Consider the following 14,288-nt stretch of genomic DNA (forward strand, 5'->3'; position numbering starts at 1 on the left):
CCGGCCTAAAAGCATGCTCAGTATCCTTCTATCCACCTTTTGTTTCTTTCCTTCCCTCTGGGACTTCATGAAGTTATTTTTGAAAGACTGCCTCTACCATGTTACTCTTGGTACCCTGTATTTGGACGAGAGCCAGAAGACAAGGCAAAGGCAAAATGAGGATGGACTCGCCTTGGAACATGCCACTTCAATAGTCCAGGTGGAAATGGAAGTGAGCCTGGACAGATGCGGAATAGTGGGAGTTGAGGAAAAGACTAGAAAGGCAGGAGAAAGTGCTTAGACAAAACAGAAAATGTATAAAATACCTATTCAGGAAAGTTAGTAAAGAAAGGTAATAGGCTTGTTCAGCAGTGCCACGTGGCCACCTGAGTTTGATGAACAGGATTTATCAATACACTTGCCCCATTGTGGGATTTCCTCTAACAAATCTCAGATGCATGCATACTGCCAATCATGAAATTAGGAAAGGGTTGGTGAACCCCTGATGTGCTAGCCGTCTTCTCTAGATTAATCTTCTTAACTCAGCATTGGGTTTACTTGACTTCTCTGCAGTAACGTGTGCACTGGCTATCCACCACCTCCATAATAAAATTTAAGGGGGTGCCTGGATGGCTCAGGTCATAATCCCAGGGTCACAGGATGGATGGAGCCCTGCATCGGGCTCCCTGATCAGCAGGGGGTCTGCTTCTCCCTCTCCCTCTACCCCTTCTCCCTGCTCATGCTCTCTCTCAAATAAATAAAATCTTAATAAATAAATAAATAAATAAATAAATAAATAAATAAATAAATTTTAAATATTTCTTAGGAAGGCAGTCAAGGTCTCTCCATAATGTGGCCCAAATCAAACTTCTCAGCTTTACCTTCTCTATCTCATTTTCTTCCTGTCATATTGAACTATTGGCCCTTCTCAGAATACATTCTATTTTGCTTTCTATGGCTTTAACACTGCCTTTCCATTTACTGAAGAAGACTTCTGCCTTCTCTTTATGCCCCCAGCCTTACCTCTCAAATGTGTCCTTAAAATCCAATGCTAATCCCAACTCCTCCTTCAAGCCCTCCTTCTTTGACTGCGCACATGGTTCAGGCACCTTCACGTGCTTCCTTTATTTTAGTTGTCTGGGTCCTTGACTTGGTCAGTCAACACATCACCTGGTAAGATAGGGGCAAGAGATCTGATGTTTTGCTTCCTTTTCTCCCAGAGTCCATCAACTCCCTTTCCTCTGGCAACTGCACTTAGATGTTCCTTTAGGAAACCTCTCCTACACTTTTAATCCATACAATTTTGGGAGGGGCGCCCTTGGGCAAGGGAGGCATAAATAACCCAGGCCCACACGCAGTAACTGGCTCAAGAGGCAGATACATCACTGAAGCTGTGAAAATTCGAATCCATGACCATCAGGTCCTGGAAGTGCTTCTAGAAACATGGAGGTGGAGGAGCTCCTTACTGGTGGTGTGAAGCTGGCAGAATGTGCTGCTGAAGCTGTTAGGGGCAATCTGGCCCACGGGAAGAGGACTTTGCTGAGAATTAAGCCAACAGAAGAAAGGAAATCCAGGAGAACGAAGGACAGATATCGTTGATGTCATCGTCAGATGAACCCGTGCGTTCATCAGGTATGCCACCAATGAGTGTCCTTTGTCCATGCAGTTGGAGTTAGAGTTTTGGATCCTTCAAGTCCTGTCACTTCTACAAATAGCCACACACAACACTCTCTCCCAGCTCCAGGCCTCTGAGGCCCCTACTGTGTAGAGCGCGAATTCCATATTTAGGACAAAGTGAGTTATGTGGTCATTGACATGGTTAATGCCATTTCCTGCCTCTCCACCTAACAGCAGATTATGTGGGGGCAGTTTTCTGCAGACGCTGATGCCACACTTCCCGGGGCTTGAAGGCCGGCTCCACCACGCACCTGCCGACTGACACTGAGCAAAGCACTCCACCTGCTTGGGCTTCTGATTCATCGTCCATAAGATGGGAGTTAAAATGGTTAACAACTGAAAACAAAAACAGAAAGAATGGTACCATCTCGGAGAGCTCTTGTGAGGAGTTAATATATGTAAAGCCCTTAGAAAAGTGTCTGGCACATACTACGCACCACACCAGTAAGCCCTATGTAAGTGTAAGCTATTTTTATTACTGTTATTATCACAACGATGCTGATTATCATTATTATTATTTGTAACCCCACTGCCTACTGCAGTGCCCCTCAATTATAAAGAGTGAATCACTTTTAACTATTATGTAAGAGAATTTTAATATAGTACTTGTTTGCCTGGTCCTACAGTTTTAACATGGATCACACCACCAAAGCATTAAAAGGCAGCCCCTGCCATCTCAGCTCAGAATACGGCAAAAGTCCCAAATCTTCCTGTCTCATTTCTGCGCCTTCCTTCCTCTTCCCCTTCATCCCTGCCTGAGCTCACTGCTTGCCCTATTAGCTTCCTCCCTCAAGTCCAGCATCCAACAGGTCCTAGAACTTGACAGATTTCTTCTTGTTCGTTTTTGGGTATCAATTCTCTTCTCTTCATCTGTGTCTCCATCTTATAGTGGTTCTTCTGCATTACTGCACACTGCCTTCTATCCTGGGGGATCAGCTAAGTTCATACGAGAGCATCTACTCCACTGTAAGGCTCTAGAATATACTCTAATCGGAATTTAAAATGCAACAGCCAAGATACAGGAAGCAACTAAGTATTTCAAAAGGACCAACCAAGAATGAAAACATATCTTTTCTTCAACCAGAATCCTGTCTCCCTTCCCCCCTGTCTGTTTCCCTCCAAGTTCAAGGAGAATTTCTAGGTGAGGTTGTGCCACTGCATGTCAACAGTCGTCAGTCACCTCAACAGGATTAGGATGCTGACAGGGTCACATTAATCACTTACAATCTAATCATTTACAATCTCAGACTGGAGGCAAGAGGGGCCAGTTAGTTTGTAAATCATGAGCACTACTGAGCTCTGTTTAAAGTCTATTTATTATGACCTGGCCAGGTTGAGAGTCGAACACCATCACCAGTCTGGATGCAGAAGAAACTGCCATCATTCAGAACGGTACCTGAAGCAAAGTGGGAGATAAAGTTAGCAAAAGGCACACGCCCATAAAAATATCTATGATTTAAACATGAGACATTTCCAGTGCGCTAAATTTGGAATGATTTGCTTACCCGTGGTCCTGCTGGAAGGAGTAAAATGCGCAGCCTGGGAAATGAAGTAAGAAAACACATCAATGTTTTGCTCATAATGCTGAAAGAAACGGAATTATCTGAACCATGTGAATTCAAAATGTACCCATTTTTAAAAAGCATGTTGGCTATATTTGGAATACAACTTAAGAACTTAGACTTTCAAACTCCTAAAAAATTCAATAGTGGAATTTTTAAGGCAATTTCTAGTTTCCATACAACGAATACACATAAGCTGCAGTTTTACACATGAACACACTCAGCAGAAAACTTTTCTGCATGGCTTGCTACAAAAAGTATCAAAGGTCAAATCAAATCTCATGAAAAGTCCTCTAGTAATAGAAGGCATCCTGATAGGACACTGCGTGTAATGTTGGTCATTGATTCTTTCCCACCTAAAATGAATTACAAAGGCACACATACCATGTTAAACAGTGAAAAGAGCATACTCATTAGATTTTAATGTATATTTTTTCCTAGGTCAACTTCCCCAGAAGCAGGTCCTGAGATGAAGGTTCACATGCAAGAGATTCATCAAGGAAATGCTCATCAGTAAAACCAACAAAAGGCTGAAGGAGGAAGGACAGAGAAGGGCAGGAAGTCAAATAAGAGTATGATCTCAAGCAAAATCCCACATAGCCTAATCCCACAGGAGACTTGGAAGAAGAAATTATCACCTAAGAGTTGTTCTAACCTGAGTCAAGGAAGAAGGGCTTTAAAACTCCACTGGCAAAGAGCATTGCAAAGGGTCAACCCAGGGGGGACATAAATTCCCATGTGTTCAAGGAAGGCTCCAGTAGACCAAAGAAAGTCCTCCCCAAAATCACTATAGCTTATGAATGATGGGAATAAAAAGCACCCAGAAGTCTGGAGACACAAAGGAACAGTGAAAATAGATATTACAGAATCTGGATAGAGTACTGACATTATTTACTATCTGGTTCTTTAATGATGTTTATTCATATAAGTAATGCCTTATACTATTATTAACTTTACTATTTGAAAATACTGGATAGATACACTTGCATAATTCAAACACTGGATATATCTTCCCAGTATGAGTGGATATGTTTAACTGCCTATACAGATCAACTCAAACCAAGAAGAATTTATTCTGTGATCCACCATTTTTATTTATCCAATCACTCAAAAGTATTCATTGATTGGCCACTATGGAGAGTCCATTTAACAATATTAATGACCTTGGAATCACAAAGAACTTGTTTTGAATCCCATCTCTACTGGTTACTAACTATATGATTTGGAGCAAATGACTAAATTCTCTAATCCCTGTTTGCACATGTATAAAATGGGGACAAACATATAAAGATTAAATGAGATGGTAAATGTAATTGACTTTGCATTAGTGTATAGCCCATGAGTGCTCAATAAATGTTAATAACAATGAAAATTATGATAATCTTCAAGGCAGGGTGATAGCTTCTGTGTATGCTATAGTATGCTTAAAAGAAAAACAAGATGTACTCCCTGCCTTAAACAGTTTATCTTGGAGGGCAAGGCATAAATAAACATTTAGCATAGAAAAGATAAGTAATCCAAGAAAGCGACGTATGACCGATGCTGAATGAGATACATAAAAAAATTAACAGATATCCCACCACCAATCTCTCCTTCCTAATGTGTTCTCCACACTGACACCGGAGTTCTTTTTCTAAAACATAACTCTAATAGTGACACTCTTGTGTCCGTAAGTTGTCATGGCTCCCTTGTATTATCTACATAAAACAGTCCAGGTTCCAGAGCCTTCACCCGTGATCTATGAGCTCCCTGTCCCCAGCAATCCACTAGAGTTCACGTCTTCTGCTTCATCCCAGTGACAGTTCTTCATCCCAGGACAGTTAAGAATAATATCTTTCTACTTTTGTGTCGCTACTCAAGCAGTTCATCCATGTGGAATCTCTTGTCCACTTCTAACTGTTGAAATTTCTCCATCCCTAGACATCCATCCCAAGTGTCATCTCCTGTATAAATCTTGCCCATCTCCTCCATGCAGATGACTTCCCCCGTGTCCATGCTCCTGTAGGACGTTGCTCTACTGCTTAATGGGTACTGCCTGGCTTGACACTGGGGTACTAATAGATGCATAGAAGTAAATGGCTGGGGAGAAGAGGTCCGTGCACTGAAACTGGGCCAGTCACTTAGCAATGTCTGCCAAAATGTTGGACTTGGCACTAGACTGTAAGTTTCTTGAGGCCAAGGATGACCCCTAAGATATCATAGGTGAATTACAAAGAAGGGAAATTAGCATAATGCCATACTGTGGAAATTAAGGGAAGATAATTTCAAGAAAGTAGACGGAGGATTTGGTGTCAAATACTTCTGAGAAGTCCAGGAAAACAATGAATGAGATTTGTATAGACAAGGTCATTGGTGATTTTGGAAAATGCAAATAAAAGCTATGAGACACGGTGGCTGGTGGTGGGAGGTTGAAGAGATTTATGTCATGAGAAAGTAATTTGCAAGATTTTTTTTAAAAACTGTTTTTGTTAAAGGATAAAGGCAAATGATTCATTTAAAGAGGGACATATTAAAAATGCTAGAGAGAAGAAATATTTGAGAAGAAACTGGCTTTTTTTAACTATACTCAACACTTTACTCTGTAATTAAATAATGTGGTTGTGTAATTCCTGTAATTCCAGAATGTGGAAATTAAAATCACCCAAACTCTAGTTTGACCTTTTTGCAATTTAGCATTTTCCCATTACCATTACATAGCTAGATTCACGTATTTGAATTCCAACAGCAACTGTTTGCCTACTGCTCCATTCTTAGGGAAATTCCCCACTAGTTCTATACAGTTCTACTTTGGTCTACAAGGTCGAGATTCTCCCTTCAAGCTCTCAAACCCACTCAGAATGACCAGATCCTCCAGCCTGTTGGCAGAAGCTTCTAGGTGTGCAGGACTGGGAGGTCAACGTTGGCAGGTGTCTGCATTGCATAGTGTGATTATCATGAAACATTTCCAAATGAAGGGCCTTTCCTCTCCCTCCTACTTTGGCGATTCCTAGTCCCTTTTCCAGTTCTCTCCTTCCAGAGGCACCGCTCTGCCTTTCCTTTTCTCTTTCTCCAGCTCCAAGCCCTCAACCTTATGTTCTATGAGAAAACAAACAAAAACAAAAACAGACCCAAGAAACTTTGTTTAGAATTCAAGTCAATAGTCTGAATCTTTTTTTTCAGCACTGTGTGCGGTGAGGGAGGAAAAAACCCTCAAGAGACACAGAAAACAGATTGGTGGTTATTAGAAGTGGGGAGTATAATAAGGTGGGCAAAATGGGTGAAGGGGTCAAAAGCTACACATTTCCAGTTCTAAAATGAGTTAAGTCATGGGGCCGTAACGTACAGCACAGTGACTATAATTAATTATAGGATACTGCATATTTGAAAGTAGCCGGGGAAGTGGATCTTGAAACAAGTTCTCACGACAAGAAAAAAATTTGCGACTATGCATGGTGATGCATGTTAACTAGACTTACTGTGGTGATCCTTTTGCAATAGATACAAATATCCAATTATTATGTTGTACACCTGAAACCAATATGTCAATTATTTCTCAATTAAAAAAAAAACCCTCAAGATTCCGGTGAGAGCAAAAAGGAGTAGAAAAATATACCAAACACAGATGAATGACCTGAGGCATAATTCTGGCATGTTATGAAACAGATTAATAATAATAATGGCCAACTTTGAGTGCTTATTATCTAGCAGACATTGGTCTCAGCCTTTATGTATACAACTTATGTAATCATCACACAAACCAACGAGAGAGGTGCAATTATTTTTGCCAGTCTACAGATAAGAAACGGAAGCACAGAGCGGTTAAATATTTTGCCCGAGGGAACTCAGCTCAGAAGTGGTAGGATTCTGAGTGGAATTCTGATTCTGGACTGTCCGGTTCCAGACAGTCCACACTTGTAATCATCACACCATCCTTCTGGGATATCAAGTTCTTCCCTTGCTGAAATACGATTTCTCCAAAATAAAACACCACCGCTTTTGGATAATGTTTCCAAAAAAATAGGTATTATTTTTATATTACTACCCTGTAGAGAAAGATCACGTCATGCAAATCAACATTCTTTGGTCCCTATGCTGGTCCAGCTATAAAAGTACAAAGTATAGTTGTGGACGCCTAGTGAATGCAATATTAGATTATTATCTGTTAGACTGGAAGCAGAGTGAGTAACTAGTTACATTTATTACTAATTTACATGGATGGTTTATAAAACCACATGTAACTTGCTCTGAGAGTATGTAGGTGGTGGTCAGGATATATAGAGAAATGTGGGAACTGACAAAATAGATTTGTCTCAGTTGTATGATTTCAATTAAGTTTTTATATAACTACTTTACACATTGCTGGAGTGATGTGAAAATCATCTTCAGATATAAAGCATGGTTATGTCATATGGGTTCTGAGGTAGCTACTTACAGTTATCTCCAGAAACATCCTATAAATATTCTCACTATCCAAATGAAGCCTTCCTGGAGAATCATCTACAGACACAAATCGAAGCACTACTGAGGAAATATAAAAAACCTGTAATTATCTTTTGGTTTCCCACTGAATTTCTATATAGAATTCATTCCCCTTAATGTTGACAATATCTAAAACAGTAGTTTTCACTCATTCCAAGCGGCTAATTGTGTCTCTGAAATGTAGATTCCTGGACATCCCCAGAAATTCTGATTCATTAGGTCTGGGCATGGCCCTAAAATCTGTGTTTTTAAGCAAGTTCCTCTGGGAATTCTGATACAGATGATTAGCCCACGACACTTTGAGAAACACAGATCGGCGACGAAGAAACTCAGGGCAATGTATGGCTGTGTCCTGAAGACACACATACTTTGCTCCGTAGCACCTGGAGAGGAAGCCATTTTCCTGGTCTGGTCCACAGCCATTGGCTACCCAATTTGTGGGTACCCACACGAGTTTGTGACTGCCCAGTTGAGGTATCACCCTTAACCACTGCTGAAGGATTCAGTGACTTGGGATTTCAAAAACCAACACAAGGATTAGTTGAAACGGAACCTGGAATATAGAATGAACTTGCTATTTACTCAATATCAATTTACTGCTTGCGTTAAGCAAACATGTAGACAGCAAAGTTTCAGGAGCAGTTATTAATATCTAATCCGTTCTCATCTAAGGACTAATAAAAATTATATCCAGATGAGATTAGGGGTAATGTTTTTGTCCTTATTACTGCATGAGTCATCCCTTCTTGTTGTCTTAGTTTAACGGAATCTGCTGACCCCCTCCTTCTCTCAGGTGTTAACACGGCTTCTGCCATCCACTAATTTAAAAATATTCTTATACTATCTGTAATCACTCTTGAAGGTCTTTGCCAAATATGCATCTGTAACTGTGGCGGTTCCTACTTTTCTTAGCTACTGCCCAGATCTGGGTAGAATTAAAATCTGTTTCTCCTCTGACTCGGCAAACATGTTCCCATGTCCAGTTATGACAGTATGGGGACAAATACCATCTTTGTTATGACAAAGTGAAGATGACAGAGACAGCCTCGCCTTTTCACAAGATAAGAGGGGCTGCCAAACCGAGTGATGTCTGAAACGGTTTCCAACAATGGGCAGAAGGTTTTACTTTCTCAGTAAGCGTTACATAATCCAACGCCCCAATGGATGCTGCTATTTAAACATACCGTTCCCTCTTCTGTGTGGGTTTTACGAGCTTAGTTTATGTTACCATGTTGGTTCTTGTGTGACACAGAGTTGCATCAAGATCCACTTGCTGGGGTTGCAGTTTGTAGTGGAAAATACATTTTTAGTATCTTCGGAAAGCTTGGAATTTTACAGACTAGTTTTTTTAAGCGGGTTTAGGAAAAGAAGAGATCTTCAACATGCCAAGACCTATAAAGAGACAGTTGATAATTGTTTTCAATCCATTTTTCCAGTGACAATTTCCTAGGAAAACCACAGGATGAAATCTTTCTTTATATCCTTCACTGTATAGCTTTTAATTCTAAAAACTCGTAAGTCGTAAACAGTGCTACAAGGAAGAGTCAGGTACTCTTGTGCTTCTGAGACAAGGACCTCTTGTCTCGGTTAAGTGGCACCCTGACAAGAATCCTTATGTAATATGCACCATGGAAACTGCAGTCCAAGTGGGTCCATGGCCCATGTGGGGAGCCAAGGGGCTCAAGGTCAAGCATCTGGACCCAAAGGTATGTCTGGGAAGCTTTGGAAGCCAATCACAAAGAATTTCTATATTTTAGTTCCCTGAAAAAGTAGGGGAAGACATCTGGTTATCCTAAGTACAAAGAAAGCAAAGTAAAATCTGGCTTTCCCATTACGGTCATGTGCTTTAACAAAAAACAAACCAAACCAAACAAGCAAGGATGGCAGCAACGCTGAGTTTGGTTAACCTTAAGTTCATTCTAGTTACATTCTGATCAATAACAGAGCTTCAGAAGTAGCTGTCTTGTTTTCTATCCCCCCTCAGATACGTATCCTATTTCTTGAATTCTACATTACTCACCATTTTGAGGTATCTATCCATTCTCAAGGCTCTAAAGCTTTTGTTCTGCTCACTTGTGTGAAATTGCGGGGGGATGGGGTGGGGATGGGGGGGTTAATTTTTGTTTTTTCCTTGAAATTTCTTTGCTCAGTTAAAAGTCTCAGAACCAACATTTGTATTTTTGATGGTTATTTCAGAGCAAATAAACACTTCAGGTTGATTAAGCTAGAGACAAAATAGTCATTTTTTTCCTAAAAAAAAAGAAAAGGTTCAAAAGCTCAGTGGAATATTGGTTCATTAGTTGTGATAAATATACCACAGTAAAGTAAGATATTAATGTGAAGGAAAACTGGCTGTGGGTACAAAGAAACTCTCTGTACTTTCCTTGCAACTTTTCTATAAATCTAAAATTATTCCAAAAATATATATACAAGCTTTTAAAAAAGCTCAATGGGTACAAAGAGCAGAGATAAGTGAGGTAAGAATTGTGTGATTTTTAGCCCATCTTTAAAGATGATTTAGCCCAACCAACTGCTGAGCATTGAAATCTTTTTGTCAACGTCACCCAGAAAGTGTCATCCAGGCTAGATACACTTGAATTGTAGGCAGAAAAAACTCAAAGCCAAGGCAACCCAATAAGCCTATTTCTGGGAGACTCATTACAAAGTTCTTCCTGTGATCAAGTCCAAAGCTGTCTCCCTGCAGATTCCATTTTGGAGCTATTACTTGGAGTCCTCGTCAGAAGGGGGCTCCTCCAGCTCGTCCCCCAGTGTCAGTACTTTTTGAATACAAAACAAATGTCACATCTTCTGTTCGTTTGCTAGCGCCGCCATAACAGAATACAACTAGACCTCTGTCCTTGGTTTACAGATGACACCTTCTCAGCATGTCCTCACGTGGTCTTTTCCCTGTGTGCGTGCACACCAGTACCTCTTCTTATGAGGACGTCAGTCCTACTGGATTAGACCCCCGCCTTATAATCTCATTTCATTTTAATTACCTGTTTAAAGGCCTTATTTCCAAATATTGTCACATTGGGGGTTGGGGCTTCGACATGTGAATGGGGGGAACACAATTCAGTCCATAATACCCCTTGTAAGCATTAAAGCCCTTCAAATATTGGAAAATTGCAGTGAGATTTTACAGTACTAGTAAGGAGTGTGGACCTGGGGGTTAGTCCTGGGTTCAAATCCCAGCTCAGGCACTAGTTAGCAAGATGTCTAAGGGTAGCCATTGAACGTATGGAATCTTCATTGTCGCATATGGAAAATGAGGAGAATACTGGTAATTACTTGATATGGTATTATGAGGCTTTAATTCATAATTCATGTAAAGCACTTAACAGGATATCTAGCACATAGTAGGGCTTTACTTAATATGACTGATAATGATCCATCTTGATTCTCCTCTAGCCTAAGAAACCCTTACTTCTTTGAAGTAGTTTCAGTCCCTTGAACCTACATTGTGTGTCCTCAAAGTGACTGTCCAGGTGTGTCCCTTCACGTGGGTTACACTAAGCCGACCGCTCCCATGGGGTTGGAAACATATATCCTAATACTTCTGGCTCTCAGATCACAATACCTTCACATCAAGCTATCTAGTAAAACCCCTGAGTCTTTTTTGACTCATGAGTCTTCTTCTTTGGAGATTTCTGCTAAGCCAGGTCCCACTCTCACCTAATGGGAAGGTCAGTTTCCTAGAACAAAAGTCATGATTACACATTCATTTACAGCAAATTTCACCTTGTTAGCATCACATCTCCCGCCCATTCTCTTTTCAGATGTTCACAAGTCATCTTCTTCCTCATCAATGATCTGTTTAAGAGTTTGGTTTAGATCCATCCAAGTTTACTGATGAACACAGGGGAACAGCTCCAGCCTGACGACCGTGCCGGTATCCGTATAAACAAAGCTTGAACTGGAGCTTATCCAAGTCCTGGCGGAACACCACCCTGGAGCACAGAGAGGGTGGGCGGCCTCTAAAGAGCTGTGAGGAAGCCATCTCCACCCACTTCTCTATCTCCCTGCGAGGATGTTATGAGACAGTTTCTCATCATCTCCTGGGTTCTGAGGAAGGACAGGCAACTCAGCACCAGGGCATTCCACAACTAGTCTTGCCATCATTGCCCTTTGTTTGGGTCTCATCCTTTTTGGTGTGTAGGACACGGAGCTCGCCCCTCTGATTTACTCTTCTTCCTGCTATTTGTAATGAACTGTCTAAATCTAAAAGTGGCTCATCGTATCTCTATGGGTTGACCAGTCAGGCCTTGGCTTTGCCTTATCTTCTAAGTGTGGGTGAGCTTGGCAGTATAGGAAGCTTCTCATTCTTTAAAATCAGAAATAGGTTTACCCAACTCCAATCCTTCCAGAGTTTTCTATTCCTCAGAATTGAGGACAGCTATGACTTAGAGCAGCTGTTTGTTGCTCGTTGCCTTATAATCTTTCCACCAATTTGTACTTCCTTTCACTCTTATCCAAGTTCATTTCATACTTCATAGCCTTTTTGTGCATGCAAACTTCAGCCACCGTGACACATCACCACACCAATGCCTTGGCTCTAGAAATCGCAACCTCTGACCCCGGGATGGCTGTTTTACATGGAGGCGCACAGTTGTTCTTTTATTCGGGCACTTAGCAAGCAGTGACTAACAAGGAGCACTAGTATTCTTATTGTTAATACTTCTCAACGGTCCTTAGCACGTATATGTTCTTTGTACAAACCTTTTTGATCCTCACGACAGCCTTATTTAGAATGTTCCACACTACGGTGTCCATCCTATAGATGAGTACAACTGCAAAAGGTTAAGTAAATTCTGGTTACCGCGAGATGAACAAGGCATGACCCCAGAGGTCCAAGGGCTCCCAGTTCACTACCTCTGAGTCTGTGACGTCCAAGTCATTGGTCCTGAAACTGTAACTGATACGCCAAGGAAGGGCTTCCTGAATCTGGGGCTAACCAGAAGTAAAGCGCATGGTGGCAACAGGTAGAAATGAAAGATCATGAACGATAGAAGAAGGGAATGAGAAATGTACCAGTGAACAAAGGGCAACTTGATTAGAATGGGCCCTGGTAACCCAGTACACATTTTGTGTCCTTTAAGAAGAGAAAGCACGGAATGAGGAAGGAGAGCTCCATGTGAAGACAGACACACAGGGAAAAGAACGCCACGTGAAGATGGAGGCGGAGACCACAGGAGTTATGTGGCCACGAGCCAAGGAATGCCTACAGCTGCCAGAAGTTCACAAAGCCAGGAAGGGTCTTCTGGAAGCTTCAGAGGGAGCACTGCCTTGATGACACCTTGATTTTCAGGTGTCTAGCCCCCAAAACTGCAAGGGAGTTATTAACAACATAAGCTAATGGCAACTTTCCACACCTCTGCCCCCTCCCCATGCCACCTGAATGGGCCCAAGGTAAAAAGGACTCCAATGGGACCATTGTAGACACAATTTGATGCATTCCAAAACCATACAGAAGTAATTTTTGCATTATTTTTTATTTGCTTCCTGAAACATTGCCCATTTCTCTCTAAAACTGAATTAACCACTATTAATACTATGCTTATTAAAACCGCCATTTGGAGAATTATAGTATAATTACGAATATCTCTTCTCCCTCATTAAGATATTAACTCCCCAAGGATAAAAGCATTATTTTATAACTCATTTAGAGAGAACAAGGAAAAGGCTCACACCGTTGTAGAGCCCAAGAAGTCCCGGGGTCTAGACAGCCAGCAAGCTGAAGACAGGGCAGAGTCGATGGTATAGTTCCAATCAGAGTCCAGAGGCCTGACAACCCGGTAAGCTGATGGTCTAAGTTCCAGTCAAAGACTGAGTCCCAAAGTAGGACAAAGCTGGTGTCCTAGCTTGAAGACAGAGAGAGTGATTTCTCTCTCCTCTTGCCTTTTTGTTCTAGTCAGGCCTTCAATGGATTGGATGAACTCCACCCACCCTCACCTTGGGAAAAACAATCTGCTTTCCTCAGGCTACTGATTCAAATATTAATCTTATCCAAAAACACCCTCACAGACACACTCAGAATGACAGTTAACCAAATATCTGGGCACCCCCTGGCCCTGTCAAGCTGACACACAAAATTAACCATTGCAGCACCACCAAGCCATCATTACAATTCGGGGCAAGGGGAAAAAGAACATGTTTTAAACCATGTGTCTCTGATGTCATATATATCCCTTCTGTTCCTATTCCACTGACCAGAAATTAGTCACATATCCAGGGAAATATCCAAGCTTTGTGGAGTCTGAGATTTAAAAGACATAACAACACTTAATATTTACTTAGAATGAACAAAATATACAGATCTTTTTAAAGCTGTCAATTTCCATAAATATGACAAAATCCAGAAAAATAATGGTATTAAATGCCACCAAACCTTCATAATACTATTTTCCTATATTTTTGATCCTATATTTTGATTACTTCTTCACACAATATTCTATCATTATCATTTTCTATAGTGAGAATAGAAAAATAATTTCCTTTAATATGAATTATCATAATTTGTATCTTACTATTGATGGTTTAGAAAAGTTCCTTTCAGCTTCACAATCCATTGTTGGTAATTTTGATGTGAGGCAACATCTGAGACTCTGAAAT

At 40.9% G+C, this 14,288-nt stretch overlaps 1 long non-coding RNA gene across 1 annotated transcript in view; it reads right to left on the minus strand.

The window, feature by feature from the left end:
• Positions 1 to 2,954: 2,954 nt before the first annotated feature.
• Positions 2,955 to 14,288, minus strand: part of LOC123001910 (uncharacterized) — a 31,821-nt gene continuing 20,487 nt past the window's right edge. The window contains exons 2-4 of the long non-coding RNA XR_006411210.3: positions 14,204 to 14,281; positions 3,162 to 3,195; positions 2,955 to 3,052 (exon numbers count right to left, since the gene is read on the minus strand). This is a non-coding gene — a long non-coding RNA (uncharacterized LOC123001910). The remainder of the gene's footprint in view (positions 3,053 to 3,161; positions 3,196 to 14,203; positions 14,282 to 14,288) is intronic.

This window comes from Ursus arctos, unplaced genomic scaffold (genome assembly GCF_023065955.2).
Source record: "Ursus arctos isolate Adak ecotype North America unplaced genomic scaffold, UrsArc2.0 scaffold_9, whole genome shotgun sequence".
Lineage (NCBI taxonomy): Eukaryota > Metazoa > Chordata > Mammalia > Carnivora > Ursidae > Ursus > Ursus arctos.